Source organism: Vulpes lagopus, chromosome 1 (genome assembly GCF_018345385.1).
Source record: "Vulpes lagopus strain Blue_001 chromosome 1, ASM1834538v1, whole genome shotgun sequence".
Taxonomy (NCBI): domain Eukaryota; kingdom Metazoa; phylum Chordata; class Mammalia; order Carnivora; family Canidae; genus Vulpes; species Vulpes lagopus.
In genome coordinates, this window is record NC_054824.1 from 183,454,905 (window position 1) to 183,467,894 (window position 12,990).

Consider the following 12,990-nt stretch of genomic DNA (forward strand, 5'->3'; position numbering starts at 1 on the left):
ATCACAGCACTTAAGAGCACAGTGGTTAAGATTGTACCTGGAAATAGCAAGTGGTCGGTGTTTGCTATATTATTATTTAAAGCATGGCAGCTTCACAGAGAAGTGGTCAGAAGCCCCAAATTTAAATGTCTGCTCGCCATTTGCTAATTCTATAAACTGGGGACCGAATATGACCTCTATGAACCCAGTTTTTTTTTCCAACTAGAAAATAACACACAGCTCAAAGATTATCCTGAAGATAAAGGGATATATATAACCACCTGAAAAGACGTATCACGGTCTCTAGCACACAGTAGCAGCTGGTGATGCAGGAGAAAAGTCCCCCGTTGCAGGTAACGTACCATCAGTTCTTCATACAAAGCTCAAGCTCAGAGTGGGCACAGCACCAAAAACAAGATATCTGGGGGTGGGTACTGGCTGGCTCGGCCAGCAGAGCGTGCCGCTCGTAATCTCAGGGTCGTGCGTCTGAGCCCCATGTTAAAGATCACTTTTTTAAAAAGTAAAAAAAATGGGGATCCCTGGGTGGCTCAGCGGTTAAACACCTGCCTTCGGCCCAGGGTGTGGTCCCAGGGTCCCGGGATCGAGTCCCACAACGGGCTCCCCACAAGGAGTCTGCTTCTGTCTCTGCCTCTCTCCGTGTCTCTCAGGAATAGATAAATAAAATCTTTTAAAAAAAAATAAAAAGTAAAAAAAAAAAGCCAACATTGTTCAAGACTATTAATTCTTAATGGCAATTAATCACTAATTGTTATTCTGGAGAAAAAAACCTGGGTGGGGTAAAAAAACAGTCACTTTGGGAATTACAACTGCTCTTATCAATTATTCAAGAAAATTAAATTACTTGCCTCTGAAAATTAGCTTGGATACACTAAAAGAAAGTGTGTTTCACTGAAACTCAGTTCATTCCAAAGTGACTCAATCAGAAGGGACAGGCTTGTGCATTGTACCTTTTCTCCTTCTCCTTTCCTCATTCTAGTATTGTTGGGTGCCTGGCCGTCTCGGTAGGTAAAGCCCGCAACTCTTGATCTTGGGGTTAAGTTTGAGCCCTGTTGTTGGGTGTAGCATTCTTAAAAAAATAAAAATAAAAATAAAAACCTTAAAATTTAGAATATTGTCCCGTATAGGGTAGAAACAAAAAAGAAAGCAAATTAACTCTTGGGAAGAACAGACACTGAGATCCCAAAGTGCAAAACCACTGGGCCATGTGCCAGGTGGTCCAGAAAGATCGTTCTCAGCCGGCAGGCTCAGGGGATGGTTAGAAAAAGGGGATTTGATCACGGCTTTAAAGGACAAACTACAGGGGCACCTGGCTGGCTCAGTAGGCAGATCATGTGATTCTTGATCTCCAGGTCGTGAGTACAGCCCCAGAGCCCCACGCTGGGGACAGAGTTTACTAAACAAAGAAACAAACTACAGTTGAGAGAGCACAGCCAGGCTCCGGCGGCCCAGCTCTCCTGCCTGCGTGTCCTGCGGTACTGAGCACCCTCCCAGGCCCGAGCACCCAGCCACGGGAGCAGCTGCTTTTCAGGACACCCAGGCCATCCCTGCACGGAGGCAGCTACCTACGCTCCAGCTTAGCGACACTTCCTGGGCTCTGACTGAGCTTCGCATTGCTGCTCTCAAGAGGAACATAACCTCCTCTGCAGAGCCTTCCCTGAGCACTTGCCCTTCTAAGGCTTCCACCTGGACATGCCCACTTTCCCCAGGGCCCCTTCCCCCACCTGACACACACGACGCCGTAGCAAGTCAAATGAACATTGCATCTTGCTGCCTTTATAGTACCTACAACTGTGAAAATTTAGCTTATTTGTATTTTTACTGGTGTCCTTCTGCCCCTCCCCATCCTCTGCTAAAAATGGTAAGTAAGCTCCATGCCTGCCTAGATATTGTCTTTCTTGTCCACTCTTAACATTCTCAGCACCTGGCAGGAGGTAAAGAACTTACTAAATATTTATTGAATCAATAAAGTAACACAGAAGAGCGTGATCAAGTTGCAGAGGCAGAAAAATAAAAGCTGAACGAGAGAAAGCGGAGAGTCGCTCATTTGGGGCAGCAGGACACCTGGAGACGAAGCGAGGCAGCCACAGGGTGGATTGAGCAGATTGACGTGGAGAGCGCTCGGGACAGAGGCGTCCTGAGGGAAGGACTGTGAATATGATGAACTGAAATGAAGCCAGAAAACCCAAGAGAAAAACCACTTGTTACCACTAAAATTGGCAAAAATTAAGAAGCCTGATAAAGGATGTAATGTACAGCATAACGACGATAGCTAACGATACCTTACTGCATCTTCGAAATTTGCTTAAGAGATCTTAAGAGTTCTTATCACAAGAAAAAAAATTGTTTTAAAAACATTAAAAAAATAAGTCTGGGGGTGCCTGGGTGGCTTAGTCGGTTGAGCATCTGACTCTTGATCTCAGTTCAGCTCAGGTCTTAATCCCAGGGTGGTGGGTTCAGGCCCCTCCTGGAAAAAAAAAAAAAAAAGTCTGAAAAGTGTTAAGGGTATTTGATGAACAGTTTTCAAACAGCTGAAAATCAATTTGGGGATCTCTCTTAAAAGTGAAATTGGGGGCAGCCCGGATGGCTCAGCGGTTTAGCGCCGCCTTCATCCCAGGGCCTGCTCCTGGGGTCCCGGGATCGAGTCCCACGTCGGGCTCCCTGCATGGAGCCTGCTTCTCCCTCTACCTGTGTCTCTGCCTCTCTCTCTCTGTGTGTGTGTCTCTCTCTCTCTCTTTCTGTGTGTGTGTGTGTGTCTCTCATGAATAAATAAATAAAATCTTTTAAAAAAAAAGTGAAATTGGGCATATTTAAAATGTAGCAACTCTGTATCCTGGTTAGGCTGTTTCCTAGCCTAAGAAACTAATAGGTAAAAATAATGTAAGCATTGTTTATGTGAGCAAAAATCTTAAATCAACCCACAACCACTAATGGACTCATTAATAAAATATGGTGTTATTTGTACCATGAAATACCAGAAAATTAAAAATAATGAGGATGTATGTATAATAGAGAATATATATATAGAGAGAGAGAAGAACAAAGAATGTCCTATGAAAGTAAGCAAATCATAGAACAATAGGTATATATGGAACCATTTATATATATTTAAACTCATAAAACAATACTACATATAAATTATGAGTACATGTAAATATATGTAAAATATTTTTAAGGACTCCCCGGGTAGCTCAGCGGTTGAGCATCTACCTTTGGCTCAGGTCGTGATCCTGGGGTCCTGGGATCAAGTCCCACATCGGGCTCCCCACAGGGACCCTGCTTGTCCCTCTGCCTGTGTCCTCTGCCTCTCTATCTCTCTGTCTCTCATGAATAAATAACATCTTTTTAAAAGTAAAATAAAATATTTTTAAAGCACATATCAAACTGAACAGGGGCTCTGTGAGGTGAGATTAGAAGGACAAAATGGAACTGGAATTAGTATTCAAAGGAAACTTGATCTTCAGTGTTTTATGTCATTAAAACAAATTGAAACAGGTCCAAAAATAATAATAACTGTTAATTTGGGATGATGGGAATATCATCCACTTTTTACTGGGAATCAGAAGAGGGATGCTGGACACAGATGGAAAAACTAAAAGGATTTCAGGACGGGCAGATTGGTGCAGTCTAAAGAAGGCTGAAAAGACGAAGAGTTAAAAATCATACACTTTTTTTTTTTTTTTTTAATGATGAGAGGCACCACGAAGAAAACTAACACTGAGGTCCATCTTTGAAAGGTTTGCTGTGTTAATGAGGCATCTAAGTGATGTCCAAAAAAAAGAATTCAAAACTCAAGCTGGTGCTCAACAGCTGTCCTGGGGAAAGCAAGGAATAAAATGGGTGCTCGATCAATTCCCTTCATAACCAAGGACTTTTTCAAGGTCTCTAGAGAATCCACTCTGTACGTCTGGTTTGTTTGCAGCATGTACAGAAACCCATACACAGTGCCCTGTACTTAAATATTAGTCTCCCTCTTTGAAAGTCAGGTGACTAAATTTAAATACACATTTCTAGAAAGCCTGGGGGTCTGAGCTCTGATAAGCAATCGAACCACTCCCGTAAGGCACCTTGCTAACAGTTCCCTCTCAATAAGCAAGAGAGGCGAACAGTCAACCAGGACCCAATTTGCAGTGTCTGGAATAAGAGACTTTACACCTAAAACTCTATTTGGAAATCAAACTCTCTACTCTTCTTCTTCTTCTTTTTTTTTTTTTTTTTAACTCTCTACTCTTACATGAAGATTATCAACTTCCAGTTATCAAAAGAGTCCACTTACCGTCGTGGGGGCGCCCGGCTGACTCAGTGGAGCAAGCAGCTCTTGATCTCATGGCTTTGAGTTCAAGTCCCACGTTGGTGTAGAGATGACTTAAAAAGAAAATCTTTTTAAAAAGGGGTGGGGGGCAGCCCCCGTGGCCCAGCGGTTTAGCGCTGCCTTCGGCCCAGGGTGTGATCCTGGAGACCGGGGATTGAGACCCACGTCGTGCTCCCTGCACAGAGCCTGCTTCCTCTCCCTGTATCTCTCTCTCTCTCTGCGTCTCTCATGAATAAATAAATAAAATCTTTTTAAAAAAGTAAAAATAAATAAACATAAAAAGGGGTGGGGGCTGCACCTGGGTGACTCAGTTGGTTAAAGGTCTGCCTTCTGTTCAGCTCATGGTCCCCGGGTCCTGGGGTCCCTGGGGTTCCTGCTCAGAGGGGAGCCTGCTTCTCCCTCTCCCTCTGCACCCCCACCCCCAGCTCATCTGTGTGTGTGTTTGTGTGCTCTCTCTCAAATAAATAAAATCTTTTTTTTTTTAAAGAATGCACTTACCTTTATTAAAATGCACCCCTCTAATATTTCATAATTATGGGTTTGTTTAGTGCCGTCGTTATCCTTTTATAATGTGTTTTGCAACCTCTGAAAATGTCAATATAGTCTGGGGCGCCTGGCTGGCTTAGTCAGTGGAGCGTGTGACTCTTGATCTCAGGGTTATGAGTTCGAACTACGTAGGGTGTAGGGATTACTTAAAAAAAAAAAAAAAAGTCAAGAGTCTTAGCTCTTCTCTAAAGAGGGAAACACAGGACAGTGGGTGACTGGTCAGGGTGACTCAGGGACAGAGTCAATATTGGAACTCAGAATCCGGGAGCCTGACATCCCTAGTTCCTAAAACCAGGAGGCTTCTGCTAACCCCAGCAGAATTTTACTTCTTCACCAGACTATGCTTCTCTGAGGACCTGGGAACTGGCATATCAGTTTCCAGAGCTTTCTCCTTCAAAAGCAGTGAGCGGCCAGAAGTACAAGTTGGCCTGCCAGTTGTGGTCCTTCGCAGCCGCAGAGTATCTGAATTCAAGATTCCTGTCTCTAACCTTTGCTTTTTCATAAGGCCTGGCCAACCTCCACTGATACAATCTCACCACCTCCATAACTAACGTAACTTTGCCAGTGAGGCTGGGTCAGTTTTTTGTTTTTTGTTTTTTTTTTTCCAGAATCCTCTGTTCAGACTGGGTTACACACAAATCAAGTGGCCCTGTTGAAACTATTTGCTGTTTTGTATGTTTGTTCGAGTTAGTGCTATCTTGGCCGGGCTGAGCTCCTAACAGCCACGGGGCTGGTATGCTTGCACTGACCTTATAAAGCCAACAGTGCGAGGCTGTGTATACAAGGATTTAGGAGATTATTTTACCAGAATAAAGTTGCTGTGTAGCCATCCCGTGTCTGTGGCGTTTCTTTCCATTAACAAATTGAAGAGTTCCTAAGCACCTGAAATTAGATGGCTGAAAAAATAAAATAAAAAACTAATATACTAAAATTTAGGTTTACTGACAGGATCAGATATTTTCAGTGAAAAAGCCAACCCAACTGTGGTTTCTGGGTGTGCTTTTTCTCATGGGACTTTAAAACACTTTCACAAATAATTTTTTCACTACCACATATTTCTCATTCTGATTATATATATATATATGTATATACATATATATATATATATTTTTTTTTTTTTAAGGAACTTAATCACTCCTTCAAAGTCACGCAGCCAGTTCATAGCAGAAACCAAACAGGAGCCCAAATTCAATTTCACTATTATGAATCTGATATTGCGTGTCCTTTTTGCTAAGCTGTATCGCCTCCTTATTTTATTTCCCTTAGAAAGTCATTGTTTACACGTCAGTCGAAGTGGTCACGTTAAGACAGAAAAGAAAGCTCACATTAATTATCAGCAGGTCCCTTCCTAAAGCAACAGAAACAATCAAGGTTTTGCTCAAAAATAAGCTACGAAAACAATGTTGTGTCTTATCATTTCATCTACCAGTTTAAGCCTTCGTCGTATTCATTAATTAAAATGTCCTAAATCTCCTAATGCTAAAATATTCTTAAACTAGCATACAAAACCCCAAAACGCATGTCAGCCACAACACACACAAATCCATCACTCAATCTCGGTCCATTAGTCTTGCCAAGGCCAGTGTCGAGTATTCCTGAAATTTTCACTTGTAGAATGAATGGATGTTTTGTAAGGATTATCTATTCAGGCAGAAAAAAAAAAAAAAGTCGGGGGGTGGGCAGGGAGAAAACAAGAAACAATTAGCCATTCAACTGGCACCGAGCAAATTCCAAGTATGAAATCCTTTGTTTGTTTTTATTTTGTTTTTGTTTTTCTTACCTACCGGAGGACTCCGATCCACGAAAAGAAATACATCGTGTGAGATTTTTCTAGAGCCTTTCCACAGACCTCCGTGGAGACCCTCCTTGTCAGCTTTGGCTTTATTTTGGCAGCCTGGGCCTGGAATTTAGAGCTATCTATTTGCATTTCAACACCCTTCTTTTGTTTTCTGTCCCTCCAGAGGCTCGGCCAGTTCAAATAGCAGGTAAGGCAGTTAGATCATTCTAATGACCCTAGAAAACTCAAAGGAGAAAACTTGTCCAAACAATGCAGTTATTTTAGCTAAAAAACGACCACTTACTTCATTAGTCAAGCCTACAAAGCCCAAGCTAGACCATCTTGTTAAAAATTTACCTTAGATTGTTCTAAATACTCTCTCAGCCCTAAGGAGAGAAGAGTGATTGGTGAGGAGTAGGGGAGGGCGGGGGGCGGGGGGCAGTTTGTCCTTTTGGAATCTCTCCTGAATAAATATCAATAAAATGTTCAAATGTTCATGGGAATTTACAGGTCACAACATTGCGTCTGATTCTGAGAGCAACAGCCTCTATCATTTCTGCTGAAGGAGCTCCTGAGTGTCTCTCCAGTGAGGAGATTAACAAAATTAAAAGAGAAAAATGAAAATGAATGAATGAATGAATGAAAAATGTGGGGCGCCTGACGGGCTCTGTTGGTAGAACATGTGACTCTCACCCAGGGTGGTGAGGTTGAGCTCCACATTGGGCATAGGGCCTATTTTAATTATATATTTTTAAATTTTATTAATTTGATAGAGAGCACAAGCAGGTAGAGAGAGGCAGAGGCGGAGGGAGAAGCAGGCACCCCCCAGCAGGGAGCCCCCCTTGGGGCTCCATCCCAGGACCGTGGCCTGAGCCAACCCTTAAATAAGTTCTTTATAAAGAAGAGAGAGAGAGAGGTTAGGAGCATAAGAGCATTGGAGAGAGCAGGGCCTGAAGAGCACCTTGGCCCCGACGCGGCGGGTGTACAATTCCTGTCAAACTGGCTCTGATGACCACGTGGCCAAGGTTCTGTCACATGATCTAGAAGGCAGCTTTCCAAGAGTTTAATATTCCAAGAAACAGCAGATAAATATTTGCAAAGTTGCATATTTTTAATAGGCAAATCCCCCAGGGTCCATCTTGAAGGTCAATGTTTGGAAAAAGACTGTGATTTTATAATGAGGCCATGGAGTCACAGATTAGAGATGGAAGGGACCATGAAGTTCATTTCCTCAAGGTCCACGGTTACAGGGCCAATCTGCGACAGGCCTGGAACCGTGGGGGTAGGCCCCAAACCCCGCGCTTGAGCTCGTGGTTACCAAACCTGCTTACATGGGATGCACAGTGAGGACATCCCACCTGGGACTCGGGGACGTAGCAGGTCGGCCCAGAATGGAGAGACAGCTGCAGACACTCCAAAGGCCTGAACTTGTCGTCACCTGAAACAGCTCCACCTGCCAAATTACTGACTCCAGCCTTCAGTGTTGCCAGAAACATCTCTCCTTCCAACTTGCGTGGTCTACAGCTGCAGCTGTTCTTAGAAATATTAGCGCCTCCCGTCCATTGATCCCTCTACTTCCTCCCAGTTCATCAGCCTTCGGCTTTTCTTCACTTTCCTCGTTGTCGGTTTAGATTCCGTATTACAGTATCCCTTAAACTCCCTTCCTCTCTGTATTTCCTACAAATCCATCCTGGAAAACCTCAGCCCTGAGTGACGTCGACCCGGTCACCGCACCCCCCCCCTTACCTTGCACATAAGCAGTCAGGCTGGAGGAAATCAAAGGGACAGACGGCTTCGTGGTCCCCAACCACAAAGGGGGGGCCCTTCCCAACTTGGTGTCTGAAATCTTCTCCACCATCTTCCCCTCCCAGGACACCTGTCTCTCCCTTTACCTCTTCATCTTCTAATACTCAGATGAGGGCTCCCGAGATCTTTCTTCCAGCCACAGCCCTGCATCGTCCCCGGTTCGTGATGAACGGGATTTCTCCTCTATGTGCTCCATCCTTCCACTTGTGCTTCGCATGCTCTCCCGTCATCATCACCCACAACACTTTTTATTACTTTCTTCTCAAATCACACATGGATTCCACCAGAAAAGTCTACGGATTATGCCTTCAAACTGTATCAAAACCAAGCCATTTCTCACGATCACTACTGCTACCTCTTCAACAAGACACCATCATCTCTCGACTAGACGATAAATGGTCTCCCTGCGTCCACACTTTCCTCTGTTCTCAACATAGCAAGCCTAGTGGTCTTTTGAAATCATAACTCAGAGCACGTCCTCCTCTGCTTAGAAGCTTCTGGTGGCTTCCCAGGTACTCAGAGTAAAAGCCAAAGATCCAACAAAGGCCTTTAGGGTTCCATCAGCACGATCCAACAGAACTTTCTGTGATGACGGAATTTTTTTTTTAATCCTACTGTCCAACACAGTAACCACTAGCCACATGTGGCTATTGAGCATTTGAAATGCGGGCAGTGCAATGAAGAACACGAATTTTTATTTTTATGTTTATTTTTTATTTTTATTTTTTTTCGAATTTGTATTTTTAAAAAATTTCAACTGATTTGCCTTAAAATAGCCACCCGTGGCTGGTGGTCTCTTCCCTGTCCACCGTATCCTCCCCACCCCACTCCCAATTTTCCTGATTCTGCATCACACTATAAAATCTCCTGTAAAGTCAGGTGATGTCACTTCTTTGCTCAAAAATCTCTATGGCTTCCCATTTTACTCAAAATAAAAGCCAAGGAATGCCCTTTTTTTAATTTACGAGGCCTTATTTGATCTGGCCACCCTACCCAGCTATTTGGTCTTAATCCCTAATCCCATTCTCTTCCTTGTTCACTCCACTTTAGCCACAATAATGGCCTCTTCAGTGGAACATGCTGAGGCTCTTGCTGCCTCAGGGCCTTTGCTCATACTGTTCTCTCTGTCTGGGACATCTTTTGCCCAGGATTCATATCACAAACTCAGAGCTCTCTTACTTCTTTCAGGACACTGCTCCAGTGTCTTCTGGTGAGAGGGGCTGATCTTATTTGACCTGAAAGCCCTATCCCAAACAGCATCCCTCCCTCCCTATCACTCTCTATCTTATCTCCATACTTTTTTTTTTTTTAAATAGCACTTATCTCCATCTGATGTATCCTGTTTACTTATTTTTCTGTTTGTCCCAGCAGAGCAAGGTCCCTTTCTGCTTTGTTTACAGCAGTGCCCCTCATACCTGAAGCTGGACCTGGTTCATAAAAGATATATTTTTTTAAATGCTAAATTTGGGGAAAGAATATGGACAGCTGCATGATGCTAAAAGCTACTGGCAAACAGTCTCCAGCCTGAGATCCTGCGCTCTCCTGCAGCTATTCCCAGGGGAGCGGTTGAGAATTGGGTTCTTCTCTAAATATAGTATCCTCACGTGCAAGAGAGCAGCTCGGTGCTTTTACTATATTAGCTCGAATCTACACAACAACCCATTTTACTAGTACAGAAACAGAGAGGTTAAGTAAACTGCTCTAGCTCAGCTGGAGTGACCTTCACTCGCTTCTCATGATGGAGCTTCCACAGTGCACAGGAAAGTCTTCTAAGAGCAGCTACTTTAAAGTGACCACAAAGCTTCATGATTAAATGAAGCTTCTGACTCCGGGCCTTCCCGGGAGAAGATGAGAATAACTACTATTGTGAGAGACTAAATGAAAAATAATTCAGTATAGCCAAGAGAAGGGACGGCATCCTTTATTCCTCCCCTACATGGCCAGTTTTTCTTATCAAATTGCCTTTATTTTATTTTATTTTATTTTTTCAAATTGCCTTTAGATTTTACAAATGCTATGCTAAATATTGTTGGCCTTCATGTTTGAAAATGTTGCTGCTGAGAGTGCTATTTTTTATGCTAGAATTTTTACAGTCAGCAAATAAAGTAATGGTCAGTAAATTCAAGACCAGTTCCACAGATTGGATCAGCTTCCTCTTAACCTGCTGGACAAGAGTACGTCCTATTCCGCCCCACCCCCCGGTTTTATGTTTAACATATTAATGAGGGACAGGGATGATCTAAGTCATTTCAAGCCATAGACAGTTAAAATCTTATAGCCATTAGTTCTAATTATATATGCCATGAAATCTTTTTTTTTTAAGATTTTTATTTATTTATTCATGAGAGACACAGAGAGAGAGAGAGGCAGAGACCCAGGCAGAGGGAGAAGCAGGCTCCCTGCGGGGAGCCCGACACGGGACTCGATCCCAGGACCCCAGGGTCATGCCCTGGGCCAAAGGCAGGTGCTAAACCGCTGAGCAGCCCAGGCGTCCCTGCCATGAAATCCTTAATAGAAATGTCAAAATATCAACATCGGTGTAGGTTTCACATCCTGTTCTTTTCCATTATTGTCTGACAGAAGCACCAGCGAATAGGGAAATTTCATCTTTGGCTACAAAAATGAAGATACAGTTGGAATCATCCACTGGACCGAGAACCTAAAAAAAAAAAATCTTAGGGACTTTGGGACTCTTGCTTCCAACGTTCTTGCGTGTCAGAGGGGGAAACCCAGTCAAGTAATCTGAGCGTAGCACAGGCACCATGAGATGTGTGGCCAGGACTAAAGCGTCCTGACTTCCCTGCAGCTCGTGTGTCTCCACCAAAACCCAATGATTATCCCCCAATTGGTGTAAGGAAGGGGAGGGGAGAGAATTTCCACAGAAGACCTGCATATGACTCTTCTGATGCTATTCACGGTTGTGAATTGCAAATTACTTTTCAAAATTACTTGGCTCAAAATACCCAGACACCTGGCCACAGACTGCCAACCTACCACTAAAATAGGCACCTTGATCAGCTCACCCTGTGACTTCAACCACTCAGCTGCCACAGCGACAGACATCTCTGCCAAAAGAAATATGAACAACCCTGGGAACTGATTACAAAATTGGGATTGCTCCAAACTTTTCAAAAGTGATGGCTCTGTTGTCTGGAATGTCTCACAGCCAGGACATTTTTCTCAACAAGTCAGCTCTATGTAATGAAAGCAATTAGAAGAAGTTCAGATGTGCACAGAACTCTCTCTGCCTAATATGGAAATAATAATTAACTGTCCCAAAATGTAAGCATTGGCTCATAGCTGATGATTCACCTTTAAAGTTGTGCAAAGAAGGAGGTCAAACCCTTTGTAAAGCAGTTAAACAGTGTGTATCGAGAGTCATAAAAATGTCTATCCCCTTTGACACAGTAATTTTATTGCTGGAACTGATCTTAAGAAATAGTCTCCACCCTCAAAAGATGTTCACTAAAATCTGAATCAACCTACATACTCAAGAAAAGTGTTAATCGTGGTACATCCTCCTGATGAAATATTACACAGCCATTAAAAATGAATTAGGAAGGGATCCCTGGGTGGCGCAGCGGTTTGGCGCCTGCCTTTGGCCCAGGGCGTGATCCTGGAGACCCGGGATCGAATCCCACGTTGGGCTCCCGGTGCATGGAGCCTGCTTCTCCCTCTGCCTGTGTCTCTGCCTCTCTCTCTCTCTGTGTGACTATCATAAATAAATAAAAATTTAAAAAAAATTAAAAAAAAAAGAATTAGGAAGACTTCATAATCCGGAAAAACGCCCAGGGTGTTGTTAAATTAAAAAGCAGAACACAAATTACACATGCGTTGTGACTGAGACCGTGTTCGAATCCATTTTCCCGCAGGAGAAACAGAAGGCAGGATTCCGGGTTATTTTTTGACCCTCTTTCTTTCCCCCTTAACTCTTTAGAAATGTTGATTTACTGCTTTGATAAATTTCAGAAGAAGACAAGGTTGTGTGCCGTGCTTCACACTCTGCTTTATATAAATAAATCAGCACAGAATGCTTCTAAAAACATAGAGAGCTCATTGCAAATGTTTGTCCTTTAAAAATTGGGGGCGGGGTCCGGGCCTACCACACAACTGCCACCGAATAGTCCCATCAGATTCACTGGCGTCCAGGATACAGACGAGCAGGTCCCCCCTGCCCCCGGGAACTCCCTCCCCTAAAGAAATCACTTGTGCAGGTCTGTATCCCGGGCTCCTAGCACTTCTACAGAGGACCTCTGGGTCCACACCCCCTGCAACCACCACTGTGCTCTGGAAGGCAAGTTAAGCCCTTTCTAGGCTGGACTTTGGATCCTAGACCCCAAGGTAGGAGAGTACACAGCTGTGAGGATTTTGTTTTGATGTTTATTTCTGTAAATCAGATTTTTCACACCCAGTGAACCTGGACGTACCTACATGCTCTTCACAGGTAAATGGAGAGGTGGGGGCTCTCCTCTTGTTTCTGGCCTGCGGCCAAGAGGAGCTCATCACCTCACAAGTAGTGTGGGGAATGAGCCTTAACTTTGGCTACTTGAGC

The 12,990-nt window shown here is 43.6% G+C and overlaps 1 long non-coding RNA gene across 4 annotated transcripts; it reads right to left on the bottom strand.

Annotated features, from left to right (window-relative positions):
* Positions 1–623: 623 nt before the first annotated feature.
* Positions 624–7,311, bottom strand: LOC121471874. Of its 4 annotated transcripts, none has more exons than XR_005982730.1 (4): positions 6,640–7,311; positions 5,661–5,751; positions 4,274–4,362; positions 624–2,464 (listed from the first exon to the last, which is right to left on the bottom strand). It is a non-coding gene; the product is annotated as an uncharacterized LOC121471874 (long non-coding RNA). The 4 variants fall into 4 exon arrangements; XR_005982728.1 differs by lacking the exons at positions 5,661–5,751; positions 6,640–7,311 and adding an exon at positions 4,808–5,636 and having other exon boundaries at positions 624–2,162; positions 2,280–2,464; XR_005982729.1 differs by having other exon boundaries at positions 5,661–7,302.
* Positions 7,312–12,990: the final 5,679 nt, after the last annotated feature.